Raw genomic sequence first — 21,770 nt, 5'->3', positions numbered from 1 at the left:
TGGGTCTGTTTTATGTGTTTTCTTCTAGGTTCAGAGGGCCCCCTGCCTGTCTTTGCCTAGGGCCCCAGATTTACTAAATCCACCCCTGCATAAATCTTGATCAATTATATTGTGGAATTTATTGCCAAAACCCAAGAGCTTAAATTTCAGTTTTGAAAAGCATATCTGAGACTCCAGCGCAGAGAGGTTTGTGTACGAAGAGAAGAAGGCAAGGAAGAGGAGAAAATATTTGTGCAAGAAGCATTAAATCTGACAGCAGAAACAAAGATTTGATGGAGAAGAGAATATATCTGAGAGAAAGCATATGTTTTGGATGTGAGCATTACAAGTTTTGAGTGCAATAAGATGAAATTCTTTTCTCAAATTGAAATGTTGTGCTCTTGGGTTTCGGCAGTAAAATTCCTCCATATTTTACCTCCTGTTATTAATAGTCTCTTGATAATAATAAATTATTACTTTTTTAATTCAGTGTGGAAATAATAATTAAAACAATTCAGATACACACAAATCAAATCAACATTTTGCCAAATGAATGAATAGGAATTTATTTCAGGCAATTTCAGACAATTTGGCAATTAGCAATAAATGAATCAACCAAATACACACAAAAACTAGTTAACATGAAACCAAACACTCATTTCCAACTAACTAAATTCACTTGAACATAAAAAGAAAATAAACCCTCCTCCAAAAAAAACTGTCAGTATATACAGCATGAGAAGTGACATCGATTAATGGAAATTTTTTGAAAAGGGATAAGAAGAAGTACCCCTCTCCCTCTAATTGCACTTGAATTAACTTAAAGTAGGGTGAAAGAAAGAAAAAACTAATTGAAAAACTGGACTCAGATTTCAGCTTTCAAAAACCTACCATGCTGCAATTTAATTGGTCCCATCCCGCTATCATTGCAACCCCAACCCCATTACACGGGAACAGACCTCGCCTCTTCAGCCGGGCCCACAATTCCCTTTAACCACCTGATATTTTGAATTGAAAAAGCTTCCTAGATGGAAAGCGAAACATCTTCAAACTTGGAAACAAAGTCCAGTGGATTGTTTTTTAAATTTGGGGGAATTTGTGAAGAAAGGGTAAGTACTTATGATAATCCATTAAGATCAGATTAAAGGTTCACTGTTTCTATCTAAGGAAAACCAGCTGATTTATTTACGTCATTGACTGTACAGGATTCTATCCTCTCGGATGAGCAGGTAGAGACAGAAGATATTACCTTGTATTTTGTCATCAAGAGAAAGAGGACTAAACACTAAAAAGCAGGCCCAACTCTATCGTTTATAATCCAAAGTGTTGATGCAGCAGCACAGCTGATATTTACGGTGGCCCTGAAGTGCAAACAGCAACTACAAATCTAAAAGCGCAACTACATTAAGAAAATCGCAACTACATAAAGCAAAGCGCAACTACATTAAGAAACACAAAACTACATAAAGCAAAGCGCAACTACATTAAGAAAAACAAAACTACATAAAGCAAAGCGCAACTACACTTGCGATTTCCTTAATGTAGTCGCGCTTTTAGATTTGTAGTTGCAGTTTGCACTTCAGGGCCACCGTAGATATTTCTCTCCAGGATGGAGTCACAGTCAAACAGGAACAGACGAGGCAAAGCTACTATGAGAAAAAGCAGAGAGAGCAGAACGTTAGAGATTGAACTAACAGATTCTGCAGAGTGGGAGAATAGAGATAGAATAAAGAAGAATGATTAAAAGGGGTCCCTATGTCCTCCAGCAGTCTAAGCCTATAGCAGTGGTATAGTTATGCTGCTATAGGCTTAGACTGCTGGAGGACATAGGGACCCCTATTTCATCATTCTGTATTTTCCTGTTTGGCTGTGACTCCATCCTGGAGAGAAATATCAGCTGTACTGCTTCCATCAACACCTTTGTTTATAGATGTTGGAGATTCGTTTGTTTTCCAGTGTAGTCCTGTTTCTCTGTGGCTGGCTGGATGTGCTCTCTTCATCCTCTGACATGGGAGCTGGCTCAGAGCTCATCTGCCTGCCTGTGTGTTTCCTAGACGGGGCCGCCTTTTACAGTTGCCTTTTGTATCTCTGCTACTTTTTGCTGCCTCTGTCTCCTTGAACCCCAGTCGGGTTCAAGGAGACAGAGGTTCAATGTCCTTAAAACAACCTTAAACATTCTTTTTTTTAAATATGCTACTCACCGGGTCGTCAGCGCTGTTCAATGACGTTCCAAAAAAAGTTTTGTGAAGAAAAAATGTTCCTGTAGTGTTTTATTTAGCATTTTGTAAATCCCATTGAGTTCTGTTGGAATAGTCAATATCCCTCCGCCACCGGAAACGGAAATGGGGCCTGTTTACGCGTAGTTGTAGTCTTTTCGCAAGGCCCAAGTGTTTCTGCTTCACTCTGTGTACTCCGACGTCGAGGTGCTAATGTCTCTGTTAAACACTTTAAAAAACTCTGAAAATGGAATACGAAAGGTGGATTCTTGAGGAGGACATATTGGACTTTGAGTTTGACGGTAGAGGATACCGTCGCCAACTAGTGGTCTGGAGTGTGCAACGCTTCAGATTCGAACGGGAAGTGGAAGTTTATAAGCGGTTGTGATGTATCGGAAAAAATAGTTCTGGGATTTACAAAATGCTAAATAAAAAAAAGACAGGGGTCTTCAAGATGGCGGCTTAAGGGACAGCCGGGACGAGGGGCGCTGGTGCTTTTTTTTTACTTATTTCTTCAGTTTATACCCTGCAAAAAACGACAAGGCAGTCTCTCTTCGTCGGCTAAACTTGCAATGAGTATTAGTGATTACTTCTTAAGACCGTCTGAGAACATGCCACGAAGGAAAAACGTTGTGACGGAGATGACAGGGGAATCGAGCGGAGAAGCTAATAAAGCTACTGGCAGTTTGGCTAGCGGAGAAGCTAATGAGGCTACTGGCGGTTTGGCTAGCGGAGAAGCTAATGAAGCTACTGGCGGTTTGGCTAGCAAAAAAGTTTGCGACTCTGAGAGGATGGACCCAGCTCTTCAGGAGGTGATTCGTGCGGTGACTGAAAACCTTACGAAGGTATTCGAAGACAAATTAAGGGACCAACTTGATCCGATATCGAGATTTATGCATGATTACCGGGAGCAGCTTCAGGAACACGAGAAGCGCATCACGGAGACAGAATCCCGCATCTCCACCTTGGAAGACGAAACAGCTCCTGTCGCTAGTAAGCTGAAGTCACTGGAGGGGCGGGTGAAAGAGCTCACGGATCACATTGATGACATGGAAAATAGAGGCAGGAGACGAAACTTACGCATAATTGGGCTCCCAGAGTCTGCGGAATTCGTGGAAGGGAATGATCCTGCTTTATTCTTTGAGAAGTGGCTCCCAAAAGTGCTGAATATCCAAACGGAAACCGGGAAGTTAAAAGTGGACAGAGCCCATCGCACCGGGGGTCCGGTCCCCGCCGTTGGCCAAAGACCGCGTCCAGTCCTGGTCAGGCTGCACAACTACCGCGACAAGGAGAGGATCATGCGCGAGTCTGTGGAAAAGGGCAAGAATGGGCAGCCCCTGGAGCACAACGGTGCCTCTGTGATGATCTTTCAGGACTTCTCAGCGGCTGTTGCACAGAAGCGTAAAAGCTTTGATGGCGTTAAGAAACGTCTGAAAGCCGTGGATGCCAGCTACAGGCTCATCTACCCCGCCAAGCTTAAAGTCACTCACCGTGGTTCTACAAGGGTGTACCAGAACCCAGCTGAAGTTGAACGATTCCTGGATACGCTTAAATAAGCCCCGCTGTCAGCGCCATGGGACATATAGGTACCTCATTTTACTGTTTTATACACCTATGTGAACTCATATTATTGTGATGAATAGTATTCTTATGCAGAGACATTATGCCTGTCGTTATATATTACTTTTTGTAAAATGGGTAAATATTCGTTCTTATTATCCAAGCGCCGGCCCCCCTTTTCTTTTTCTTTTTTTTTGAATTGTTGCTCTTGAATTAGCTAAACAGGTGACTGTTTGTTGTCAGAAGACCTACACACTCGCTCTTCACCGTTTGGAGGAGAAATAGTGTATCTGTTATGCCAATGTTAGGCAATGTTTGTTGGCAGTTAGTTAGTTTTTCTGTTTGTTACATGTTATTCCAGCTCTTTTTGAAGTATGGAGGGGGAGGGAGGAGAGAAAAATGTTCGACCTCATTATACCAAAGAAACTATGTTGGAGTCCTCGCGCCTTGTTTTTTATAGCTAAAAGTTATTATGTCAAAACTTAATATTTGTACATGGAATGTTAATGGCATTCACACACCTCTCAAACGGAGAAAGGTCTTAACATATCTTGAGAGGGCACAGGTTCAAGTAGCTTTTTTACAGGAAACCCATTTGGATGCGAAAGAACATGCAAAATTGCAACAGGGTGTTTTTAATCAGGCCTTCTTTTCCTCCTTTACATCTAGAAGCAGAGGTGTTATCATTCTGATCCGGAAAAATGTCCCATTTAAACCTGTAGATTGCATAAAAGATACCGGTGGGAGATATATTATTGTGAAGGGTATTCTGTTTGGGGAAGAGATAGCCTTTATGAACGTCTATTTTCCCCCTGGTCAACCAGGCAAATTTCTAATATCTGCCTTTACAAAACTGGTGGAATTGAACATCAAGAATACAATTGTGGGTGGAGATTTTAACTGTCATCTCTCCCCCTTGGTTGATAAATCCCCAACTGGCAAATGTCGTATTTCATCTCAGGCCCAATTGGTTTTGACTTTGTGTGAGGAGTTGGCATATGTTGATGTGTGGAGAACGCAACATTTAACAGATAAAGAATTCACATTTTTTTCCAAAGTACATTCCTGTTATACAAGAATTGATTATTTTTTTGTCCCCAGGCAGTTCCTACCTTCAGTCATTTCTAGCTCAATCGGCAACATAATAATATCTGACCACGCACCTGTATACATTCAATGTAACATGGGAACTGTGGCCAGTCGATCAGGACGGTGGCACTTTGACTCCTCTATTTTATATGATGGAAAATTTAAAACTTATTTTGCAGAGGAATTCAAACATTTTCTCTCAGTTAATGCAGCATCCACCGACGATCCATCATTACTGTGGGAGACTTCCAAAGCTTATTGCAGGGGCCTCATTACTACTTTTACAAATGGTAAAAGACGCAGGCAAGCAGAACAAAGATTAATTTTGGAAGCCAAATTGAAGAAGGCTGAGCAGGGCTATCAAGTTAGACCCTCCACGGAGAAACTCAAAGAAATCCAGACTCTCCGCTCAGCGCTAAATTGCCTGCTAACAAACGAAGCAGAGAAGAAAATAAGATTTGCAAAACAAAAACTATATGAACACGGTGACAGGCCTGGGAAATATCTGTCATACCTGATCAAAAAGAAATCAGATTCTCAAAATATAGCATTCATTAACGACAGGAATGGCAAACAACTCTTAGACTCAAATGATATTAACAACACCTTCAAAGAATTTTATGAGAATCTCTACAAATCTCAGATCTCTATTGACACTACAGATCTAATGAACACCTTTTTTTCCAACCTTAACCTTCCTTGTCTGACAGAAATCCAAAAATCAACATTAGACAGTCCTATAACCATTAAGGAAGTCACAGAAGCTATTAAAGGTCTGCAGTCTGGAAAAACAGCAGGGCCCGACTTTCTTATTGTAGAATTTTACAAGGAGTTTACCACCCTACTAGTCGAACCGCTGCTGCAGATGTTTAACGACTCTTTTCGAAAAGGTCACCTGCCCATGTCATTGAGGGAAGCCAACATATCTCTTATACTTAAAAAAAATAAACCACCTGAAGATTGTGCCTCATACAGGCCAATTTCCTTATTAAATGTGGACTTAAAGATCCTTTCAAAAATATTAGCCAAACGTTTGGAGATCCTACTCCCAACACTTATTAATGAGGATCAAACTGGCTTCATTAGGGGACGTAGCTCCTTCAATAACATGCGTAGGTTGCTCAACGTGATCCAGCTCTTTAATCTAAGAGCAATGCCTGGTCTAGTTGTTTCCCTAGATGCCGAAAAGGCATTTGATCGCGTTGAGTGGCCATATTTGTTCTACACCATGAGAAAATTTGGCCTGGGGGAAAATTTTGTTAATTGGATCAGAATACTTTACAGCGAGCCTTGCTCAGCTGTTATTACCAATGGTTTAAGATCGCCAAATTTCCGGGTGCAAAGGGGAACACGCCAGGGCTGCCCTCTATCGCCCCTGCTTTTTGCTCTGGTTATGGAGCCTCTGGCGGAGGCGGTGCGGACCCATGAGGGGATATGTGGTCTGACCATTGGGGAGAGGCAGCACAAGATTACTTTATACGCTGACGACATGCTCATATTTCTATCTCAGCCTGAGGATTCTATCCCACATCTCATAGAGACCATTAACAAGTTTGGGGATTTCTCGGGCTATAGAATCAATTTTAACAAATCAGAGGTCATGCCACTAGGCACATTAAAACATCAACCATCTATACCTGCTCCATTTCCTTTCACTTGGTCCCCAGAGGGATTTTCATACCTGGGAATAAGAATTACCCCCTCATTTGACAAAATGTATAGGGCCAATTTCACCCCCTTATTTGAACGTATTCGGCTGGACCTTGAAAGATGGAGAGTGCTGCCTCTCTCCTGGTTGGGCCGCGTGTCTCTTCTAAAAATGAATGTCTTACCCAGACTTTTATATCCCATACAAATGATTCCAGTTCTTTTTCTCAGTAAAACAATTAAGGCTCTAAGCGGATGGCTAAGTTCTTTTATATGGGCGGGAAGGAAACCACGCTTAAAAATTTCTACACTGTGCCTCCCGGCCGAGTGTGGGGGCCTTGCTCTCCCAGACATACGAAGGTATCAGTTCAGCGCTCACATGCGTGCTGCTGCTGATTGGACAGGGGAGCCTACTTCTCTGTGGCTCGATATAGAAAGCTCTATGTCCAGGTTCCCTTTAAAAAATTTACTTTTTTTGGGAAAAAACTATGCCATAAAGACGTACTGCAGTAACCCCATTACTATTAACACTGTGAGGGCATGGCAAATGGTCCAAAAACTTGAGGACAGGTTCCAAGTTATATCACCTCTTACACCTATTTGTGATAACCCGATGTTTCTGCCAGGCGTTATGGACTCTGGCTTCAAAACATGGTCAATAAAAGGAATTCGTACGCTTTCTGACTTGATGGAAGGTAACACAATATTATCTTTCTCGCAACTATTGGATAAATATGATATTGGGAGGCAGGATTTCTTTCGCTATTTACAAATGAGAGATTTCATTCAGAAAAAAACCACACTCGATGTGGACCAAACAATCTCAGTGTGTGAAAAACAGCTTTTTTCCTCCAGGGTAAAAACTCCAATTAAAACCTTTTACAACTTGCTGAAAGAGCACCCCTTACCAAATACATTTCTCCTAAAAGAAGTTTGGGAAAGGGAATTGCAGTGTACAATAAATCAGGAGGGATGGGATGAGGCCTGGAAGAATGCAAAGTCTCTAAGTATTTGCAATCGGGTTAAGGCCATACAATTTAAAATTTTACACCGTGCGCACATTTCTCCTTCTCAGCGAAGTAAATTCAAAACAAGCCTCTCACCATTGTGTTTGAAATGTAGAGTGGATATTGGTAGCCTCACACATTGTTACTGGTCCTGCAGAGAAATTCAACATTTTTGGCATGCAATAAAATGTGAATTAGATAAGATTTTCTCTATGGGCACACAATTCAACCCATTGTATTTACTACTTGGTTTAACCGACACCGGTATTATTGGTAAACATCAGCATCAACTCTACAGAATGCTTACTTTTTGTGCAAGAAAATGTGTGGTACTGAATTGGATTTCTGACAAGGCACCAAGTAAATCACAATGGCTAAATATAGTACTGGACTATATATCTTTGGACTATTTGACGAGCAAACTGCACGATAAAGAAAATAACTTTTATAAGGTTTGGGAACCTTTTATTTCTTATGCAGGATTTGAGACCTCGGCTCTTCTCCGGAGAGGATTTATAATTTGAGGATGTCCGAATTGTAAACATCTGAAATGTTCTGGTTCGGACCATTTGTTTTTCATTGCTGTCCCTTTTTTTTTTTTTTTTTTTTTTTTTTTTTCTCCCATCTTTTCTCTTTGATCGGTATGTATATGTGCGTATGTGTACGCATATGCTCGTATATAGGTATTTAACTTTAAGAGCTGGATTGTTCTTTTGTTCTTGTATTGTATTTGTTTGTTAAAACGTTAAAAACCAATAAATATAATTATAACAAAAAAAAAAAAAAAAAAAGACAGGAACGGTTTTTCTTCACGAAACTTTTTTTGGAACGTCATTGAACAACGCTGACGACCCGGTGAGTAGCATATTTTAAAAAAAGAACGTTTAAGGTTGTTTTAAGGACATTATCGGACATGCACTATGGAAGCCATTCTGAAGCAGCCAGGGGGGGATTCTGCATGAGCCAAAAAGCAGAGACAGGACCAATTGTCAAAATTTTGGTGTCGATCATTCGATTTCATCCTGGACACTACAGAAAATGGGCTAAAAGTGTTAAAAACCGGAATTTTCCTTTAAAAGGGAGTTTTTCCTCTCCACTGTCGCTACAAGCATGCTTAGTGTGAGGGATTGCCTTCGAGTAAATGAGTCTGTGCAAGCAACTGGTTTTCCTTAGATAGAAAACTTTGACTCAATCTGACTGGATGATCTGGTGAACTGTAAAGTGTCTTGAGATGACATTTGTTGCGAATTGGCTCAAATAGAAATGAACTGAACTTAATTGGAAGTGGGAGTTTGAAAAGAATGCAAAACTCAACAAAAAGTTAAGAATAAAATGTTTTGATGTTTTTTCTGAGAAAATATAATACATTAAATGTATATATATATAAAAAATATAATCTGTAAAAAAAATGGAAAATAAACATAAGAATCTGTAAAAAAAAGATGTAATGACAAAATTATTAAATATAAGATGTTTTCAAAAAATGTTTAGATTTTTTATGGATATGAAACATGAATTAGAAAAGTAATGAAATAACAAGTTTCTCTTAAAACATTTATTTTTATTATAATCTATTTTAAAGCTTAATTTCCTAATTTAAATTTTTGTTTAATATTAATTGACAAACAGTTTCGTTTTTAATTTTTAAAAATTCCTTTTATGAAACCTGTTCTTTGCTTGAAACATAATTGTTTCAACAGTGTGTGTGTGGGGGTGTGTGTTTTGTAGGACAGTGGTTTTCCTGCCTCTTGTCTGCGCTGTATTCGGCCATTGAAGGGTGAATTAAAGGATCACCTTCAGGTAATCATAATGCTGCCTTCCTCCACTTCGCCCAGTGCTGCAGTGATCCTGCTGGCTGCTGAATGAAACCACGTGTTGTTTTTTTTTGTCTTGCAACCGAACCTGGCTCCAGCAAAGGAGTACTGCAGTAGGAAGATGAATATGTGTGTTGGAAAGAAAGAGAGGCTCAGAGGGATGCAAAGCAAATTTAGCAAAGAAAGGAGGAAGTAATGCGGTGAAAGTGAAAGAGAAGAATTGTAGGGAAATATGACGCTAGTGTGCACGTTTATACGTGTATGATGGTGTCTGTTACTGTATGATGAAGAGAAATAGAGTCAGAGAAGAGAAACAAAGGAGCAGTTTAGGCTGTGGAAAAGGGACCAGTCTGCTTTAACAACAAAAGATGGGAAATGATGGAGATGAGTGTGTTTCTCTCTGTTTCTATGTGTTTCTGTGTGCGTAGGCTTTGCAGAAAGAGGGATAACCTCCTCCTGAATATCCCTGTTTGGGATTCAGTCGAGCAAGGTTTATCTGACACTTGCACACCATGATGACACAGAAGAAAATGCTGGTTTTCACATAAACCCTTCCTGTCATTTAATTGAAGCGCTCTGTTCTGTGATTTTCTCTCCCCGTCTGTCAGCGCCGCTCTGTTCAGATTCCCAGCCCAGAGACACAAAATGAAGTGGACGTGTTTATGGAATGAAAGAAGCTGAATACCTGAACAGATTGCACACTTAATAACTGCCCCTCCACACACACACACACACAGATAGACTATGCCACCATAAGTAGAAGTTTGCTTTAAGGATTAGCTGTGGTAATATCTCTGACAAAGCCTTTGGAAATGGAAGCTCCTCCAGGGGAAACTTACCGTGAACACTTTCCCCACCAGAAAATGTTTTCTTCCCAATGGAGGGAAAAGGATAGAGGCTGAAATGAAATCTTTTCTTCTTTATTAAGAACTTTAACGTCGAACAGACTGAATGAAGGAATGTATGGTGAAAGCAAAAATCCTTGAAGCCAATAACTAAGCTGGAAAATACAGTAAGATTGTAGATTTTGTGGAAACTGGACCCTGAAAATCATCAGACGGATTATTTTTCCTTTTTCAGAGAAACATTGCATATTTCTGTTCAGCTGAAACTGTTTCTTATTATCTTTAAATTTTGTTTGAAGTTTTATTTTCTTTTATTTTAACAGAACAATTGGAAAAACATCCATACTCATTGGAAAGAGCTTCACGTCACCACGGCTCTGCCTTTAGCCTAATTAAGGATTGTAATTTTGCATAAAGGATTCTTTTTATTTGTGCTTCACCTTTTTCTCAGTTGGAGAGGAAATCAGAGAATCACAAACGTGTTGGAAGGGAAAACAAATCTTTACTTGCAAAAAACAAGATGAATATAAAAAAAGGAAAGCAAATAAAACCTGAAGTTAGTCTAATTGAAATGCAGACCGCAGAACTGACTGTAACCTCAATAAGGTTGCAGAATTTAATGCCGCCTTGAGAGAATAAACTGGTCGGGAGGAAATGCAAGAAAGGGAGGGAGAAAAAGCCCCTCATCACTGTTTATTGTGTCTGAAAAAGCACTAAGATTTGTTGTTTATATGGAAAAACAAAGAAAGCTCCAGAAAACTAGATGGAAATCTGTGAAATAAATAACGGTAAGAGCTGATAAATGATTCCTGGTTTCATATTGTTATAGACGTCTTGCCATAATAAGGAGACTGATGTTTCCAAAGCTTGATGCTTATAGATTGAAGATCTAAATGAAAAGGAAATTTGAGAGGAGAACTGTTTAGTCTCTTTGGAAAAGAAGTGAGGAATGAGAAGAAAAAGAAAAGACTGAGAGATCAGAGGAAGGAAGGATGACGGAGAAACCAGGAGGGTCTGAGATGAAGGAGGAAACTGAGAGTCCAGCAGCTGAAGAAATGAGCAACATCATGAGTAGAAGTGGTGAAAATGAGATTTTAGGAATGAAAGAAAAATAAAGAAGACAGAGGAGAGCAGGAAGGCTAAAAGGATCCAGCCCATCAACTGCACCGCCTGGTCTGTTTTTATCCTCGCTTTAAAGGGAAAGTCTGGCAGAGATGGCAAAAGTACTCACTTTCAGTACTTGAGTAAAAGTACAGATACTTGTGTTAAAAAATACTCTGGTAAAAGTGGAAGTACTGATTAAACTTCTTTACTCAAGTAAAAGTAACAAAGTACAGGCTTGTAAATTTACTTAAAGTATAAAAGTAAAAGTAGAAACCACTTTTTTCATGCCGTTGCCTACATTTTAAATGGATGTCTGCCAATAGGACTAGATCTCCGTTGTGTTCATTTTCAATCATCTCGTCGTCCATGCTACTATGCTAACGCCACCGCCACCAAGCTGCAATGATTTGCCGCCAATGAATACCGCCGAATCTGTCGATTCATCTTGTGGTGGTGCGTCAAATGCAACGTAGATTCCCATCCAATTAGATTGAATTTGGTATTGATGACGTGAAAAATAATAACGGTAACTCCATTTAAATGATTCAAAACTAAAGCAACGAGCCAATTTTTTAAAAAAATGTAAGGAGTAGAAAGTACAGATATTTGTGTAAAAATGTAAGGAGTAGAAGTAAAAAGTCGCCATAAAAATAAGTAGTAAAGTAAAGTAAAAATATCATAAAAATCTACTTGAGTACAGTAACGAAGTATTTGTACTTCGTTACTTCCCATCTCGGAAGTCTGGTCAGCAATGAATAATAATCAATGGATCATATTTGATCAATGATTTAATGAATTTAGAGTTAATCAGCAAATTAATCAATGAAAAAATAAAAACAATAACTTACAGTATACAGTAGCCCAACAAACCTTTTATAAACATGCATGTTTTCTAAAGGTTTGTTGGGCTACTGTCAAAAACCTCGAACTCAACGCTATTTCTGGATACTTTTTTAACTTTTTCAAAAAAACAATCAGACTTCTTACTCAGTTTAGTTTGTGAATTTTATCATATGAAACAGATTACAAATGATTTAAAGTAATCAATTGATGGAGTTATGACAGTTTAAACTTATTGCTAAGCTTGGCAGAGTGAGATTTTAGTGTTTTACTGAGAAATTTCTTTCTGTATCTCTGCTTCTTTTTCTATGTCTGCGTCTCCTTTAGATTTACCTTGACCAGTAAATCTAAACAATGTATGTATTAAAATATATATCTGCAAAATCTCTTATACTCAGATTTATAGTACCCACTCTGCAGATATATTAGAATCAGCCAAACCCATTGACACAGTAACAGACAAAAACCTTTAGATAAATCAAACATTACCTGCCGTATATCTGACTCAATAACCCTTAAAACAACTATTTTCATTAGTTTCAGATGTAACTATTCACATATTTGTATTGTATTAAACTGAAATTCCAATATTTACCACTGTTCTGCGCCAAGTACCTTTTCCCTTGATCATGAAGCAGCCAGCTTGCTTGGTCTCACAATGAATCCTGGGATAGGCTTATGGATACAGTGGACCCGTCCTTCAAAGGACCGCATCATGAGGAGTCTTGGGCTCTGTTCGAAAACCTAGGACGGGTCCTCCAAGGACGCGGTCTACCTAGACTGTTACCTTCGAAGTCCTTGAAAATAAGGAGACCGGAAGAGTTTTGGCTGTAAATTCGACCAGGTATACCCTTCGGCGGGTTTTACCACCGTATGCTCTGTTGCTTAGCAACCGTGAACGTTGACACACAAAGCAGGAAAAGAATGAATACAGAAGTTTTCAAAACTGTTTATTTATTTCTTTTTTATTGTGAAGTGAACAAAGACTACACTCACAAGAATCCAGAATGGAATAAATGTTCCAACCACCGGGAGCAGGAACAAATCAAATCAAATGTAATGATAGAAACCTTAGTCAGTTAAATAACATGCTGCTGTCATTCTGCACATCTCTGATGTTGCTGCTATTTTCAAATATCCATTACTGTAAAAATGTCCATAGCTGCATATTGGTTATTTATTCCCCAGTTTTATATTGTTAAAACACTTTACAGAATTGTATTGTTTATATTTTAACTCTTCCCTATTATGTTATTCTTATACATTTTTCTAAGGTCCACATTTGTGTGACCATTTTCAATAATCTTTCTGCTGCTGTAAATCTGCCCATTGTGGGACAATAAAGGGATTTTCTATTCTATTCTATAAAAGGGGTAGAAAGATGTAAGTAAATCTAAACAATATATTTATAAAAAATATATCTGCAAAATCTCTAATATTCAACAACAAAAAATACGAAGTTAAGCATATTGTGCAAAACAGCAATAAAAAGATAAAAATCCTATCAGATTTATAGTCCCCACCCTGCAAATATATTAGAATCTGTCCTTAAATTCCAGCCAAACCCATTTATACAGTAACAGATAAAAACCTTTAGATAAATCAAACATTACCGCCACATATCTGACTCTATAACCATTAAAACAACTATTTTCATTAATCTCAGACGGAACTATTAAATGACTTGTATTATATTAAACTGAACTTCCAATTTTCACCACTGTTTGGCGCCAAGTAACCTTTCCTCTGATCACAGCTTGCTTGGTCTCGCAATGAATCCTGGGATATCCAAGAATACCGAGGATACATCAGACCCGTCCTTCAAATCGGGCAAAAAGAAGGACGCATTTTAAGGCCGCATAACGAGGACTCTTGGAATTCGACCAGACCTCGGCGCTGCGCTATGACGTAATCGGCCTTCGAATCCGGTCTTCTAAGGACGCGTCCTAGGTTTTCGAACAGAGCCATGGAATCCAACCAGACCTCAGCGCTGCGCTATGACACAATCGGCCTTCGAATCTGGCCTTCTGAGGAAGCACCCCATGAATTCGAACAGAGCCTGAAGCTGAATGTGGTTTCTTGCAGATTTTATTTAAAAGATGTAACAACAGAAGCAAAAATCCAAAAAATAAATTCACAAAAACTGAGAACCAGGAATACACACAACAAGTGGGAAAGAAATGACAACAAACCAACAACAGTGACTGAACAGGAGGTGCTTATATGGGAGAGAAAAACAAAGACCAGACTAATCAGCAGATTGGGAGCAGGTGTGAACAGAGGAGTCTAGAAGGGAGCTAGGAGAAGGAGACTGACACAAGAGGGACAACAGAGGGAAAACAAGAAAAATTAAAGAACTCAAATACAATCAACAAAAACTAGAATAACAAAAAATATAGATAAAACCAGGGAGAAAAAACTTAAACAGAACCAAAACCATGACTGTATGGAATTGATTCCCATCCAATCAAAGAGGCCTTAACATCTGTGAAGCCTCGGTCAAGCCACCTACTCTCTGAGCTTTTTACTCCACTTTCTTGACCAGCCAACCCCAGCTCCATCTTTCACAACATGCTCTGAAAACTAAATGTTCTTCTAGAAGACGTAACAAAGATCCATCCTTGAAATTAACTTCGATGAAACATTGAGATTTCATTCCAGCATAACAATTTACAGCTTGATAAAAAAAAAAAAAAACTTCCAAAAAATGATAGACGTTGTTAAAGGAAGATTAAACAGTCTTTGGAAAAGAATAATATAAAGAGACAAACATACCTGATTATCTTTAGTAGGGTCAAACGGTAGAAAAGTAAAGCAAAGATGATTAAAAAGAATAAATGAGGTGGGTAGGTGAAGGATGGGGGCGGGATGAAATAATCCCTTAGCATATTTATTCAGGAAGAGAAGGTTGACAGAAGCGAGAAGATTGAAGGGATGGTTGGACTCAATGTTCTCATACCTTTAATCAAGCCTTGTCTGTGTGTCAGAGACTGAGGGACATGCTGTTCATCACGACTGAGGCAGAGATGGAGGACGAACAGGAAGGCAGTTTTCTAACTGGCTCCTCTTACTCTGGTGTGGTTTTCCATTTGTGTCTCTGCAGTTTAACTACAAGGGAAACGACTCAAACAGGATTGTTTCAAGCTCACGTTCGATTAGTTCCATTTGTTTATTGCTTTGCAGTCAAATTCGATGCAGTTTATTTATATAGCGCCAATTCATAACACATGTTATCTCAAGGCAATTTACAGTTCACCAGATCATCCAGTCAAATGATTCAAAGTTTTCTATCTAAGGAAAACCAGTTGAATGCATTGACTCAATGACTCGAATGCAATCCCTCACTCTAAGAATGCTTGTAGCGACAGTGGAGAGGAAAAACTCCCTTTTAACAGGAAGGAACCTCCAGCAGAACCAAGATCAGTGTGAAGGCTGTAATTTAAACGAAGCTCCGAGCGAACTCCCATGTCAGAGGATGAAGAGAGCACATCCAGAGAAATAGGACTACACTGAAAAACAAGCCGATCTCGTAACATCTATAAACAAAGGTGTTGATGGCAGCGGTAGGGCTGATATTTCTCTCCAGGATGGAGTCACAGCCAAACAGGAACAGATGAGGAAAAGGATTAAATGGCCAAGCTCCATCTGATATCAGAGATCTGATTGTTCCTTATGTTCCTAACAGAGCACTTCGCTCTCAATCTGCAGGTTTACTAGTGGTTCCTAGAATTTCTAAAAACAGAATGGGAGGCAGATCTTTTAGTTATCAGGCTCCTCTCCTGTGGAACCAACTACCAGTTTTAGTCCGTGAGGCAGACACCCTGTCTACTATTAAGGCTAGGCTTAAAACTTTCCTTTTTGATAAAGCTTATAGTTAGAGTGGCTCAGGTTATCCTGAGCTATCTCTATAGTTATGCTGCTATAGGCTTAGACTGCTGGAGGACATAGGGATGACATGTGTTGTTAATTGATGCTATAGAAATAAACTAAATTGAATTGAATGGATTATAGAAAAACACTCAGAGGTAAAGAGGTGAATTTTATTTTGCTGTGAAACTTGTCATACGCTTTGTTAAAAGAGGAGAGTCCTACTGCAACAATGGTTCCCAGAGAAGCACAGGATGTGGTGTTTGCAGGAACATCTGGATCAGTGGGGTGGGAATGTTTAGTCACCAATGAAATGCAGAGATATCCGTCCAACAGCAAACATCGGCAACATCGTATGATACCTGTGTGGTGTTTTCCTTTCCAGCAGCTGGTAGAAGAGCCTCTTCATCTCAGCTGAAATCATGGTGCTCTCCCTTTCATCACCCCTCCCTGATCAGAGGCTGTTTTTTTTACAGTGCAGGCACAGCGCGGTTAAGGTAGGTGCTTCCTGGAGGGAGCCTTCTAACATAGATATTCCTGAATTGGTCCTATTCTCAGGACCGGGAAGGATTCTTATCTTTTCATTTACTATGTTGCCTCTGTGCAACTGAATGTACTTTAATTTTCCTCTCATGCTTAACACTAGAAATACATTTCCTCTGACTTTATATTGACTAAACATCTAAATGGAATTAAACATTTCAGAATGTATCCCATGATTTACTAAAACTCTGTGAAGTATGAGGAAAAAAGCAGTAATAATTGTGCCTATTATAACATAATGGCACTGAAAGGCTTTGGAAGAGGGATCCCCCCCATCCTCAGGAAGAACATGTATTGTATTTTAGCTTTTCTTTTTTTATTGCAAACCCTCCATTTGTTGTTTTGTTTTTCTTTTAAATGTTTTTTTCTGAATCCTCAGCCAAGAAGTAATGACAGAAAAATGTTTCTTTGCCTTTCTTGGTAAACCTGAATCCCAGAAGAAAAGTGTTTACATCAATCCACAGCTGAGCTATTTTTCCAGAGCTGTAAAGAACGCTCCGCTAAACCGCAGGATTAAAACAATTTTTGTCCGGGAGCAGAGCGACATGACTGCACACCTTCAGTAGGCTTCAATATGTGTTTAGGTTAGGGAGGTTTTTTTGTTTCATTTTTTTCTTTTTGGCAGGATAATTTTTATTAGCTTAGCTTTTTAGTGCCTTACTGTAGATTATAGTTATCAACCACAGGTTCAGATTCCTTGTTCACTAGTGTTTAAATCCTGAAATCAATCGTAGAACAAAACTTCCAGCCTCTCTAAGAAGTAATCGTGTTATTTGCAAAGATTTCAAAACACTTAGATGAAAAATGTTCCTCACTTGTTTCTTATAAGAGGCTTACAGTGGTAGCCATTCAAAATTCCCACACATTCCTTTTTAAACCTCAAACGTTTTGCTAAAATATTCTTTCTGTCACGATTTGTGGAGATTAAGATCTAAAGAGAAGTGCCATCTCCCTGTAATTCAGTGGAAGGGTGGGGTCCAATTCTCGATTTGATGAGAGATGAAATTCTTAAAAATCATCCCCCTTCTTGAATGACAATCCCCTGTCACATTTTATTATTGAATGTGTAAAATTTATATATACACTCACCGGCCACTTTATTAGGTACACCTGTCCAACTGCTCGTTAACACTTAATTTCTAAGCAACCAATCACATGGCGGCAACTCAGTGCATTTAGGCATGAAGACATGGTCAAGACAATCTCCTGCAGTTCAAACCGAGCATCAGTATGGGGAAGAAAGGTGATTTGAGTGACTTTGAACGTGGCATTATTGTTGGTGCCAGAAGGGCTGGTCTGAGTATTTCAGAAACTGCTGATCTACTGGGATTTTCACGCACAACCATCTCTAGGGTTTACAGAGAATGGTCCGAAAAAGTAAAAACATCCAGTGAGCGGCAGTTCTGTGGGCGGAAATGCCTCGTTGATGCCAGAGGTCAGAGGAGAATGGCCAGACTTGTTCGAGCTGATAGAAGGGCAACAGTGACTCAAATAACCACCCATTACAACCAAGGTGGGCAGAAGAGCATCTCTGAACGCACAGTATGTCGAACTTTGAGGCAGATGGGCTACAGCAGCAGAAGACCACACCGGGTGCCACTCCTTTCAGCTAAGAACAGGAAACTGAGGCTGCAATTTGCACAAGCTCATTGAAATTGGACAATAGAAGATTGGAAAAACGTTGCCTGGTCTGATGAGTCTTGATTTCTGCTGCGACATTCGGATGGTAGGGTCAGAATTTGGCGTCTACAACATGAAAGCATGGATCCATCCTGCCTTTTATCAACGGTTCAGGCTGATGGTGGTGGTGTCATGGTGTGTAGAATATTTTCTTGGCACTCTTTGGGCCCCTTGGTACCAATTGAGCATCGTTGCAACGCCACAGCCTACCTGAGTATTGTTGCTGACCATGTCCATCCCTTTATGACCGCAATGTACCCAACTTCTGATGGCTACTTTCAGCAGGATAATGCGCCATGTCATAAAGCTGGAATCATCTCAGACTGGTTTCTTGAACATGACAATGAATTCACTGTACTCAAATGGCCTCCACAGTCACCAGATCTCAATCCAATAGAGCATCTTTGGGATGTGGTGGAACGGGAGATTCGCATCATGGATGTGCAGCCATCAAATCTGCGGCAACTGTGTGATGCCATCATGTCAATATGGACCAAACTCCCTGAGGAATGCTTCCAGCACCTTGTTGAATCTATGCCACCAAGAATTGAGGCAGTTCTGAAGGCAAAAGGGGGTCCAACCCGTTACTAGCATGGGGTACCTAATAAAGTGGCCGGTGAGTGTATATTAACAGTAATGGTAATAATATTGCCCTTTCAATATTTGGCGTGCAGTGGGCTTACAAAATAAATCAGTCAAAGAAGTATCCTACCATGGCTATGAAGCTGATCCCTGTGGGAAGTTAGTTCCTAACTATGTAGGGCCAGTGATAGTCATGCTAACTATGTAGGGCCAGTGATAGCAATGCTAACTATGTAGGGGCAGTGATAGTCATGCTAACTATGTAGGGGCAGTGATAGCCATGCTAACTATGTAGGGGCAGTGATAGTCATGCTAACTATGTAGGGGCAGTGATAGTCATTGTATTCATTGTATTCAGCCCGCCAGCCAGACCATGCTAACTATGTAGGGGCAGTGATAGCCATGCTAACTATGTAGGGGCAGTCATAGTCATGCTAACTATGTAGGGCCAGTGATAGCCAAGCTAACTATGTAGGGGCAGTGATAGTCATGCTAACTATGTAGGGCCAGTGATAGCCATGCTAACTATGTAGGGGCAGTGATAGCCATGCTAACTATGTAGGGGCAGTGATAATCATGCTAACTATGTAGGGGCAGTGATAGCCATGCTAACTATGTAGGGGCAGTGATAGCCATGCTAACTATGTAGGGGCAGTCATAGTCATGCTAACTATGTAGGGCCAGTGATAGCCAAGCTAACTATGTAGGGGCAGTGATAGTCATGCTAACTATGTAGGGCCAGCGATAGCCATGCTAACTATGTAGGGCCAGTGATAGCCATGCTAACTATGTAGGGGCAGTGATAGTCATGCTAACTATGTAGGGCCAGTGATAGCCATGCTAACTATGTAGGGGCAGTGATAGCCATGCTAACTATGTAGGGGCAGTCATAGTCATGCTAACTATGTAGGGCCAGTGATAGCCATGCTAACTATGTAGGGGCAGTGATAGCCATGCTAACTATGTAGGGCCAGAGATAGCCATGCTAACTATGTAGGGGCAGTGATAGTCATGCTAACTATGTAGGGCCAGTGATAGCCATGCTAACTATGTAGGGGCAGTGATAGCCATGCTAACTATGTAGGGGCAGTGATAGTCATTGTATTCATTGTATTCAGCCCGCCAGCAGCAGGAGCAGCAAAAATGCACTTGCTGCTTCATTTTTGATGCTTGTACAAAATTAGTTCTGACGCGCTGCTGAAGCATCTTTACTGCTCTAGGCTGCGCCGTCAAAAAGTGGGTCTAATGCGCATTGGGTAGAGCTACCCTATCCTTTTTCTGGAACAATGGCAGTTTTATTTTCTATGATCAGTGAGTAAAAAGTAGTTTTAATGTTTTTAAGTGAGAAAGTCCACTTGAAAACTTCATCTGTGAAGTCAGTTAAACGATCCTGCTTTCAAATATTATTTCCCTGTCGGAGAAGCTCAGACCCTCGTACACTGGCAGTGCGCTGTCACTGGGAATCGCGTTCAACAGCAGCCTCTGGCCCGGTCGTCTCTTTGTGGTTTTCTGCTACTGTTCGTGGCGACTGGAAGGCGTTTTTCATATACGTAATCCAAACTGTAGGCAGCAGAATAATACAATTAAACATATTTTTTGGCAGGTTCAGAAAATTTTAAGATATTTTGACGTTAATAAACAGTTTCAGAGCAGTGATCATAGTGCTTTGCATCAGCAGTGCTGTGTCTGTCACCCTGCCAGCTCCCAGATCAGCTTCTCTGATTGGTTGATGTGGCAAAAGTAAAGTTTTTCCATATCCAGCAGCTGCTGCTTTCGCGGCGCGTCAGCTGTTCAAAACGTGCTGCAGGACCATTTTCTGCGCCTTGATGTGCGTCAACCATAGACTTTGCATGTAAACTAGCTGCTTCTACTGCCTCTGCTGCTTGTGGTCTCAACGTAGCATTTGTCTGAGCTTGGAAAAGCTGCTCTCTGCTGAGGCAGCTGTCACAGGCAGAGTGCAGGCTATCATGAGAGCTACCCAAAGATTTTGGTAAAGCTCACCCATCTCATTTTGTGAAAGGTATGATAAGTAGTAAATGGCATGTACTTATATAGCGCATTTTTTCAAGTCAGGAGACTTGACCAAAGTGCTTTACACTACATTCATTCACCCATTCACTCACACACTGATGGTGGCAAGCTTCGATTTCAGGGCAAACTCCTACATCCGACGCCACTGTCACCTTATGTATGTAAGAAGCTCAAAGGTAGTCTTCGTAGTTTGGTCAATATCCCTTGTTAATTGTTTTTAGGCCCTCCCAGCTTCGGGCCGCCTGGTGACCAGGGAGCCCCAAGAAGCCACGTAGTTTGCTTATGCTTCTAGCCGTCCCTGGTTAGGTGCATGGTTTTTCAAGGTTCTGCATCGGTGGGCATGGGTTACCGGCTTGGTGGATGTGCCGTACCACCATCTGGGGGGAGCCTGGGGTTATTTGGGTGGCCTGCCTTTGGGTGGGGTCCCTGCTGGAACTCAGGGGGCTTGGTTCCAGACCGTTGGACCACTTGTTTAGATAACTGGTGCCTGCTGTATTGGCTGGCCCTCCTCTGGTGTCCGTCTGTACTCGAGCTGCTCTATTAAGCTGCTATATAGCTAAACCTTCAGAGTCTAGGTAGCTGTAGGATCACTGAGAGATTCTTCCATTTCTGCATGATAGAAAAAGCCTGAAGCTTCAGTTAAAAAAACAAAAAACAGATCCATAAGAAAATAGAGAAGAGATGGTTTATTACTGACTTTTTACAACCTTACAAGAAAGGGAAGTATTAACGCTCTTAGCCAGAGGCTCTCAGCCAATATGGAAGGCCTGGAGAGACTGCCCCCTTCTGGTAGAGTGAAGTATAGCTGGAAAGAGGAAAGTTTTGGTAAACATTTGGTTAAAAAAAAATTCAGGGCATATTTGAGTTGCGATTTAGAGGTATGAAGATGATTATGCAAACTCAGCAGGATGTTAAAGTTTCTTAGAAATACTTTTTATTTTTAAATCCTTACAGTTTTATAGGACA

Source organism: Cyprinodon tularosa, unplaced genomic scaffold, assembly GCF_016077235.1.
Source record: "Cyprinodon tularosa strain WSP-4 unplaced genomic scaffold, ASM1607723v1 ctg3, whole genome shotgun sequence".
NCBI lineage: Eukaryota > Metazoa > Chordata > Actinopteri > Cyprinodontiformes > Cyprinodontidae > Cyprinodon > Cyprinodon tularosa.
The sequence above is the reverse complement of the archived record's forward strand: the minus strand, read 5'-3'. Positions refer to the sequence as shown.